Source organism: Mustela erminea, chromosome 2 (assembly GCF_009829155.1).
Source record: "Mustela erminea isolate mMusErm1 chromosome 2, mMusErm1.Pri, whole genome shotgun sequence".
NCBI lineage: Eukaryota > Metazoa > Chordata > Mammalia > Carnivora > Mustelidae > Mustela > Mustela erminea.
Genome location: NC_045615.1, coordinates 129,337,700 through 129,346,735, shown reverse-complemented (window position 1 = coordinate 129,346,735; position 9,036 = coordinate 129,337,700). Strand labels below are relative to the sequence as shown.

Sequence of the window (9,036 nt, the reverse complement as noted above, 5' to 3'; positions counted from 1 at the left end):
TAGTCTTTCCAGAAAATGATAGGAGATCCCTTGCCATACCAACCTCCAAAAGTAATTTAAGATAAAACAGAGATAATGTCTTGTGATAGGCAAAGATTTCTTAGGATGATGAATGAATGGATAAAGAGTATGTGGTGTATGTATCACAATGAAATATTATTTGGCCGTGAGAGAGATGGACATTCTGTCATTTGAGACAACATGAATGGATCTTGAGGGCATCGCTGAATTTACTGAAATAAGACAAAGACATGAACCGTAAGATCTTATTTACATGTGGGATTTTTAAAAGTCGAATTTATAGAAACAGAATAGAATGATGATTACTAGGGGCTGGGGCATCTAGAAAAATGAAGAGCTGTTGGTCAAAGGGTACAAACTTCTAGCTATAAGATGAACAACTTCTGGGGCTCCAATGCACGGCATGGCAATCACAGGTAACGATACTGGGTTATATAGTTGAAAACTGCCTAGAGAGTAGATCTTAAATGTTTTCACCACAGACAGACACACACAAAGGTAATTATATGAGGTGAGGGAGGTGTTAATCCTGCAGTGGTAATTATTTTGAAATATACAAGTGTATCAAATCACCGTAGTCTATGTTGTAAACTCACCCATATTATGTCAATTACATTTCAGTAAAGCTGAAAAAAAACTCTACATATATCCACTGAAAAATTTGCACAAGAATAACGATAACTTCATCATAATGGAAAAAACCTGGTAACAAGCCAAAAGGCCCCGCCCAAATGTCATGGATTACAATAAATTCACACAGAGGAATACTGCTCTCCAATAAAAACAAACCCACTACTGAGATATCCGACAAAATGCATGAATCTGAAAAACTTTAGTTTCATCAGAGAAGCTAGACACAAAAGAGCCCCTACAGTAGAATTGCATTTATATGAAGATCGGCAGGCCAACCAACTAAGCTACAGCGATGGAAATCCGAACAGCAATTGCCTCTGGATGAGGGGTAATTGATGGAAAGGGACTGCAGAAAAATTCCCAGGGGGGATAAAAATGTTCTATATATTCATAAGGGTGCTTACATTTGTCAAAAACTCATTTAACTGTACACTTAGAACCTGAGCATTTTATTGCATGTAAATAACCATATAAAAAATAAATGTGACGCTTTCGACAGAGCCTGCACCTTCTGGGTCCTGACGATTTACAGTGTACCAAATATAGCAGTTGGTTTACACCAACTAGGTCCTGAGAGAGACCTAGAAATCTGGGAGTGGGTATGGAAGAGACTCCCAGAGTTTGGAAGGAGACTGGCCAAGGGAGGCGCTCACAGGTAAAAGAAACACAAATGAAAGAAGAAGTTGAGTATTCACTTGGCTTTGGGTCTTACCTTATCCTGGATCATTTCCCCTTTCCCACGTGTCTTCTCTTCAAGGGCATTGATGTGTTTTATAAGCCTTTGCCTTTCCCAAAGCTCCGAGCATTATTTTTTGCAGCCAGAGTTTGGTAACTATCATAGAAAGAGAGAGAGAGAGAGAGAGAGAGCCCTGTAATTTAGAACATTTTCCAGCAGATTTCGCATGACTTTCCTGGAACGGCTGCAGACGACATGAGAACCAAGACTGTTCTCTGTTTCCCGGAGTCTAGCACCGTGTCTGGCACATGGCAGAATCAATTCACCAACGTGTACCCTAGAGAGAAAAATAAATAGCCTCCTCTCAAAGCCTTGGTGTCCGTTCCCATCTCCCCCAATCTCCCAGCTGTGGAAATCTTTAAATACGCTTTTTGTTGTTTTACAGCCGTTTGCATTTAAATTGGGCGTGTCACTATCACATTTTATTAGCTATTCCTCATACCAGCCCTGTGAGGTTAGCGCTGTTATCTGCGCTTTCCAGGCGAGGGCACGGAGAGGTGAAAGAAGCAATTTGCCCGCTCCGATCGCACAGAGAGCCTGGGGAAGAAGAGGGATTTGTGCGCCCGGGCTCCGCCTTCCAGCCTGCTTGGGGTTTCCGCACAGCCCTTTGGCTTTGAACCTGATAATGAAATGTGGATTTTCTGTACTGCACTTTGAAAATCATGTTAAAGGCATTAATTCCTAAAGAAAGAGTTAGGATTGTAATTCTTCGGCCTGATTATTTTTCCGGAGGAGGTTTTTTTTTTTTTTTTTTTTTTTTTTTTTTTTTTAGATACTTGACCGGGCTGCCTAAACCCAAGGTCTTAGAAATGACTCACTCTACCCAGAGATCCTCCGCATTATTTCCGGCTCAAGTCCTGCAGGGCTCAGATGTCCCTCTCCCTCCTGTGGAGCCCACCCATAGCGCATAACCTTTAAACAATAGTTTAATTGGAGTAAGATAATTTTATCAGGTTGGAAGGGGATTTAGCGCTTATCTAGCTAAGAAAAAATTAATGGGGTCCATGAACTTCCTTAAATGTAAAATATATATAAAGTTGTGCATCTGGATGGATATGGCTTTTTAAATTTTTTTTCTTTCCTGAGAAGGTCAAGCTCTCACACAGTTCTCCTTAAAAGTGGGTCTGTCCCTGGGCGCCTGGTGGCTCAGTGGGGTAAGATCTCTGCCTTCTGCTCAGGTCAGGATCCCAGGGTTCTGGGATCGAGCCCCGCATAGGGCTCTCTGTTCAGTGGGGAGCCTGCTTCCTCCTCTCTCTCTGCCTGCCTCTCTGCCTACTTGTGATCTCTCTGTCAAATAAATAAATAAAATCTTAAAAAAAAAAAAAAGTGGGTATGTCCCTCACAGATTGGGAAATGGAACTCAGCGTGTTTTAGGAACTCACCTTACAGGACACACAGCCGGGCGACAACGGTGCTGCAGAATTTTAGTCCTCCATTAAGACAGAAGGACTATTATCTCAGGTTCCCAGAACATACATTTAATTTGAGGAATTACACCCCCAGGCTCTTTAACGCATAGACTCTGTTCTAAAGAATTGGCTTTCCCAAAATGGTATCCCTCATCCAGACAAAACTTCTTGCTGGTCCGGCTTTTCCTTGGTCTGCATAGACCGGCTCCCCTGGAGGACACGGAGCTGAGGGAGCTCCCATTGCTCTGTCCTTTTCCCTTGATGGCAGGAGGGGACGTCTGCGTTCCCAAGTTCTCAGTTATAACTCTGCCAGTGTGATTAACAAAATTCTTGTACCACCTCCTAACTCCCTGCTTGATACTGGGTGATTCAATTAAGACAAGTGGTTTTCAACCTTGGCTGAACGTTAGCTGCTCCCAGGGGGGAGCTTTTAAAAATCCCCATGCCCTTGTCCAGGCCACACCCCCCAGGCCAATTAAATCTGAATCTCTGGAGGAAGGGCTCAGGCAAGAATTTTTTTAAAGCTCCTCCAGTGGTTGCTATGTACAGCCAGAGTTGAAAAACACTAATAGAATCAAGAGGAGGGAAAAAAAAATCACATCAATTAGACACTTATTATGTACAGGGTGTTTTATGTATGTTGGCCCCTTTATTCTTCCCAGGCTCAGATGGGTTGTACAACTTTCCTAAAAATCACACAGCTGGAAAGTGGCGAAGTCCAGGCTCCATCCCAGGCACAGGTGGTTTCCTGAAAGCTATTTGTACATCATAGATTTGGTGATGAGTAAATGAGGGGATGTCCATTCAGCACCTGGCACATAGTATGTGGACCTGAATGTCTGTCTCCATATCTCAGCCTCCTCGTCAATCTAGAATGTTCCTCCTGATGCATACCATGCCCTGACACCAAGACTTCAGGTCTGGGCACTTGGGGTGAACCCTTGCGGCTCTGCAGTTACATGCCCTCTTTATGCACAAATGTTACATCGTAATTTCATTGTATAGGGATGTTATGTTGTAGGGAACTGAAACTGGTGGAATATATAACTGAAATAGGTTCTGCCTATTACATGCATTTTGTGAGGCTCTTGGTTTTATATATGTTTGTGTTCTGTAGCCATTACTTCTCTCTCTTGTCACTACAGAATGGGATGATTTCCTATTTAACTGATGCGAGATTGGTCCTGCCATGATGTTGAAACCTGATGTCACCAGGTCATCTCTCCCTCCAGCACTATTTTCATCAGACTAGAGCTGTGGGCTGTGCCCCAGTCATTCTAAAGTTTTCCCCTTTCTGTTAGTCTGTTTGAGAGGCTCACAAATCATTTAAGTTGTTCTGAATTGATGACGTTCAGTCAAATAGGGTAATGGGTGGGTACAGAGGCTTCAAGACAGGGTGCCTCCTTAGGGGAGGACCAGTGTTGGCATCTTCCAAGGAGGGGAGGAAATGACCATGCCCAGAATACCTCTGTGTGTGGACAGGTACTGAACAGCTCATGTCGATAGCGGCCACTGTTGCCAGGCATCATCCCAGGGGCTCCGTGGGAGTGAGATGGTCAGCCTTTGAACCCAGGCATTTGGAATCCAGAGTCTGGTTTCTAACTCCATGCTATACTCAGAGCCACCAAGGGGAAAGGGGAGATGGGGACGCTCGCTCAGGGAGTGCGGATCAGGGAGTTCCGTCTGTGTCATCCTAAGAAGAGGAGAGAAAGAGACATGTGACGGGCCATATACATTCCCTGTTCTTTCTTGTCTCCCTAATTCTTCCAAATCATATGCACCAACCCCCCTCCTGAGACAGAAGAAACCCCATCAGTCAGAGACCCCTGGTTGAAGGGAGGAGAGGGGAGGGTTGGAATAGCTATCCCGTCTTCTCACTTTATTCTCTTATTCATCAAGCTGGCATTGAGTGTTTTCTGTGTTTCTGACACGGGTTTTCAGACTTTTGTATGTTTTAACGGAGAGAGGTCAAGTCCCTTGCCAAGGTCCACTGCTCTAAAGAAGCGGGGAGGGGTGCCTGGGTGGCTCAGTGGGTTAAGCCTCTGCCTTCAGTTCAGGTCATGATCTCAGGGTCCTAGGATCGAGCCCCGCTTCAGGTTCTCTGCTCAGCAGGGAGCCTGCTCCCCAACCCCCCCCCCCCCCGCCACCCGCCTGCCTCTCTGCCTACTTGTGATCTCTCTCTGTCAAATAAATAAATAAAATACTGAAAAAAAATAAAAATAAAAAATAAAGGAGCGGGGACTGGATGTAAACCCAAACCCTATACAACTGGTGACATGCAGTGCCAGCCTCTCACTTCTGAAACTTTCCACTCATTTTAAGGAATTTTTGACAGAAATCCCTGGTAGAGCATAATAAGTCAAGTAAACCCAAATTAAATTCTCAGTAGGAAAAGGAAGACTGGGGGGTCATGGAACTGAAGGGCTGCTTCCTGACAAGACCCACTATGCATTCATTTGTTGCTGCTCCTGCTGGTCTGGGTTCTTGTCTGAATATTGCTCTAATAATAAGTTTGGTCTTTGTCTTCATGATGGAACCACTAGGCACTATGGCGAAGAAGCGCTCATATATCATTAGTTAAACACTGTCAGCTTTTCTTTTGCATTTCCATAGAGAGCTAAGGGACTTCAAGTCAGGAGCAATGGGATGGCGTGAGGGCTCTGTTCAAACACAGACAGACAGGGGCTTTGTCTCTAGAAACAGCAACTCTGAGGAATTCCTGTTCATTGACACTGAGCTGGCGAAGGAAGAGACAGCATGAAGATGGGCCAGGCCTGGAAGTTGTGCTCATCACCTCTGCTCACATTCCATTAGCTGGAACTCAGTCATAGCCTCTCACCTTAGTGCAAAGGAGTTTGGGAAACATACCCAGCTGTGTACTCAAGAACAAGCTGGTTTTTCTCTTTTCCTTTTCTTTCTTCCACTTTGGTTTTTTTGTTTATTTTGTTTTGTTTTGTTTCATTTTTGTAGCTTCCCCTTGTTATTTTATGGCCAGTGGTTGGAAGACTGGGTTGCCAACGGAAAAAAAAGTACAAAGACGAATCTTTTGGAGTGATCCATGTCCAGTGCCAATTCTAAGTGTGAAAACAAAAATAACTCATTTTTACTGACTATTTGCTGTGTACCAGACTGTACTACATGGTTGCCTTGAATCCCATAACAGCCTCTCGCATGGGTTTTAAAGTGTATCGATAGCTAGTTGCGGAATGATGGAGCTCTGCTCTTCTAATGGTAATCAAGAACAAGAGGGTCCCTGTAAGGCCATTCTCCACCCTTTTTTTCCTTATTGTGTGTCCCAAAGCTTGTTTCCCATGGATGACCCATCCAGGCTTCCTTACCTTCTGGCTTCCGGTTTGATTCGGCCAATGGGAGTCATCAGCCAAGGATCAGAGTTGGGTGTATAATTGTGTCCTATCTTCTCTTTGGCCATGGCCATCTTCCTCTGTGGATGGTCACAGCTTTGGCCAGGCAACCACTCTCCTGGGGCTATAGATACCCTCAGGTTCCCATAAGAGGTCTCTCTTTCTGCCCCTCCAGGCTTGGGGTGACCAGGGCTTCCTGCCAATGATAGACTCTTGGTGCATTATTAACTCTTGACTGGTCCCTTGGACCTCCCCCACACTCCCATAGATAATTTATTCTGTGAACTCTTTCCAGTTATCCCTTGGAGAGTGCCATCTCTTTCCTAGTGATTCCTGGCCGATTCAACTAGGACTTAAGAACTTACACAGCTCCCCATCCAACCTCCTTTCTTTAAAAAACTCTATTTATTATAAGGACCACTTTGGAGTCTGGAAGACCTAGGTATGAAGCCCAGTTTGATCACTTACTAGTTGTGTGATCTTGAGCAAGTTACGTAACCTCTCTGAGCTGTTGTTTATCCATTCATAAAACAAAAGATAATGCATTTGTGGGGATTAAAAGAAATAACAAAGGTAAATGACCTAGCTCCATGTTTGACACATAATAAATAATTAATAGAGCTAGAAATGGCAAATGATGTCATGGGAATATGTCAAAGTCAGTAATTAAATGAGTAACCTATATATTGCCCATTAAACTGACATTTTTAAAAAGATGATCACTCTCACTGTGGACAATGATGTTGCGGGGGAAGGTACACACTTCAAATGAAAGTATAAAATTTGGTAAAACCTTTCAGAAAGGCATTTTTATCTTAGGATATAAAGCCTACAAAATGTGCATTTTCTCTGATTCAGCAACTTATAGCAATTTTCGGAATTTATCCTAAGGAAATAATCCGAAGGAATGAATCAGACCAAGACACACCTACAAACACCTTCACACTATTGTTGTTTATAATGCTTGAAAATTGGCAATCACAAATGTTCAGCGATAGGGAATCAGTTAAACAAACTTTAGAACGTTGACACAGTGACAAGTAGATTACCATGATTAGTGTAGGAAGATGGCCCTAGCACATTGGTAAATAAAAGATTCCATTACAAGAGTGCTTATAGAGTGTGATTCCATATTTTTGTGAATCTATAAAAAGAGGAAACATTGAAGAGATATATAGAGAGATAATATTTTAGGCATTTCCGGACAACAGGGCTATTGGTCATTTCCCTCTCCTTTTAATTTTTCTTTTCTGTATTTTCTCACTTTTCTACCATGAACATGGCACAGAACATCAAGCAGAGAGGATTGCCTTGGCCACAAGTGACAGAAATCTGAACAGAAGGGCTCAGCAGCTCAAGGAGGGCTTGTCTGAAATTGGGATGGCTTTTCCTTTGTGGACTTTAAGTGGCCACTGTCCCTCCAGTCATCCAAGAAGAAAGAGGGCCTAGAAGCCCCAGAGCCTGTCTTAGGAAAACAAGAGATCTCCCAGGAACTCCATAACGGACCTTGGCTGCAGTGGTAGGATTTGCATCCTATGATCTAGCTGGAAAATGGAAGGGAGAAAGGGCTGGAAAATCGGGTTGAATCAGCCCCTTTACAATGTCTGCCACAAACTCATTTGCTTTCGTAATTTAAAAAAAAAAAATTAAAAGTGGTTGAAATTTTAAAACAAGTTACAGTTGACCCTCGAACTACATGGGTTTGAACTGCATGAGTCCACTTATACAGGAATATTTTTGGAGAGATATGATACAGCACAGTAAATGAATTTTCTCTTATGATTTTTCTTTCTCTGGCTTATTTAATTGTAAGAGTACAGTATGTAATACATCAAGCATACAAATCTGTGTTAGTCAACTATTTATATTCTCAATAAGGCTTCCAATCAACAGTTAACCATTAGTAGTTAAGTTTTGGGGGAGTCAAGTTATATTTGATTTTTCATTCTGTGGAGGGTGGGTGCCCTAACCCCGGATTATTGAAGGATCAACCAAATTTCTTTCTTTTTTTTTTTTGATGGCTTTAATGGGTCCGGCCTTCTGCCGCCTTCCCATGCAGTCAGGCTGCGATAGCCAGCAAATTCATGTTCACAAAGCCCGGGGACCAGGAAGAGCACCAAAACCCTAGGCTATGCTTAGAGGCAGTGGAGGGGAGCAGCCCGGGAAACCTACCAGCTTTTTCGGCTCCCCTCATCTAGGTCTCTCGAGGTCTCCCTAGGTCTCCGTGGAGCTTACCCATGGAGACTTTTGCAACTTCAATACTTCTGGTCCTGCCGTTCTTTTCTAGAGTGTGCAGAAATGGCCCCGTACCCATCCGCCTTGCCTTGGTCTCAGCAGGGCTTTCCCAGGCAAGAGCCTGCCCCCTGATCCGCACACTGAGGGAATGGACCAGGTTACCTGCCCTTGGATCCTGGTGGTGCCGCTTACCTGTTAGGTGATCTTGAATCAGTTACATCAACTGTCTCTGTTTCTGCTTCCTTAAATGTAAAATGGAAATGGTAATAGTATACACTTCATAGGGCTGTTATGAAAGATGAGTCAGTATTTGTCAAGGGCTTGGAATGTGCCTATCGTACAGTAAGTGCTCTGTGGGTATTTAAAAATAAATAAATACGAGAAAGGCAGAAACAGCCATGGCTGTCTGGGCTGTATTGGTTTGAGCTCACATTTTACTTGACATATATCTGAGACATCTAGGGGCACCTGGGTGGCTCAGGCTGTGATCCCAGCATCCTGGGTTTGAGTCCTGCGTTGGGCTCCTTGCTCAGTGGGGAGCCTGCTTCTCCTTCTCCCTCTGCCTCCCCACCGCCCCCCGCTCGTGTTCTCCCACTCACTCTCTCTCTCAAAAAAATAAAAAAAAAAAAAATAAAATCTT

General features: G+C 43.6%; 1 long non-coding RNA gene across 2 annotated transcripts; it reads right to left on the bottom strand.

The window, feature by feature from the left end:
- Positions 1–2,995: 2,995 nt before the first annotated feature.
- On the bottom strand, positions 2,996–8,649 carry LOC116584982. 2 transcript variants are annotated; one of them, XR_004283412.1, is made up of 4 exons: positions 8,589–8,649; positions 6,138–6,357; positions 5,668–5,873; positions 2,996–4,492 (listed from the first exon to the last, which is right to left on the bottom strand). It is a non-coding gene; the product is annotated as an uncharacterized LOC116584982 (long non-coding RNA). The 2 variants fall into 2 exon arrangements; XR_004283411.1 differs by lacking the exon at positions 5,668–5,873.
- Between the last annotated feature and the right edge of the window lie 387 nt (positions 8,650–9,036).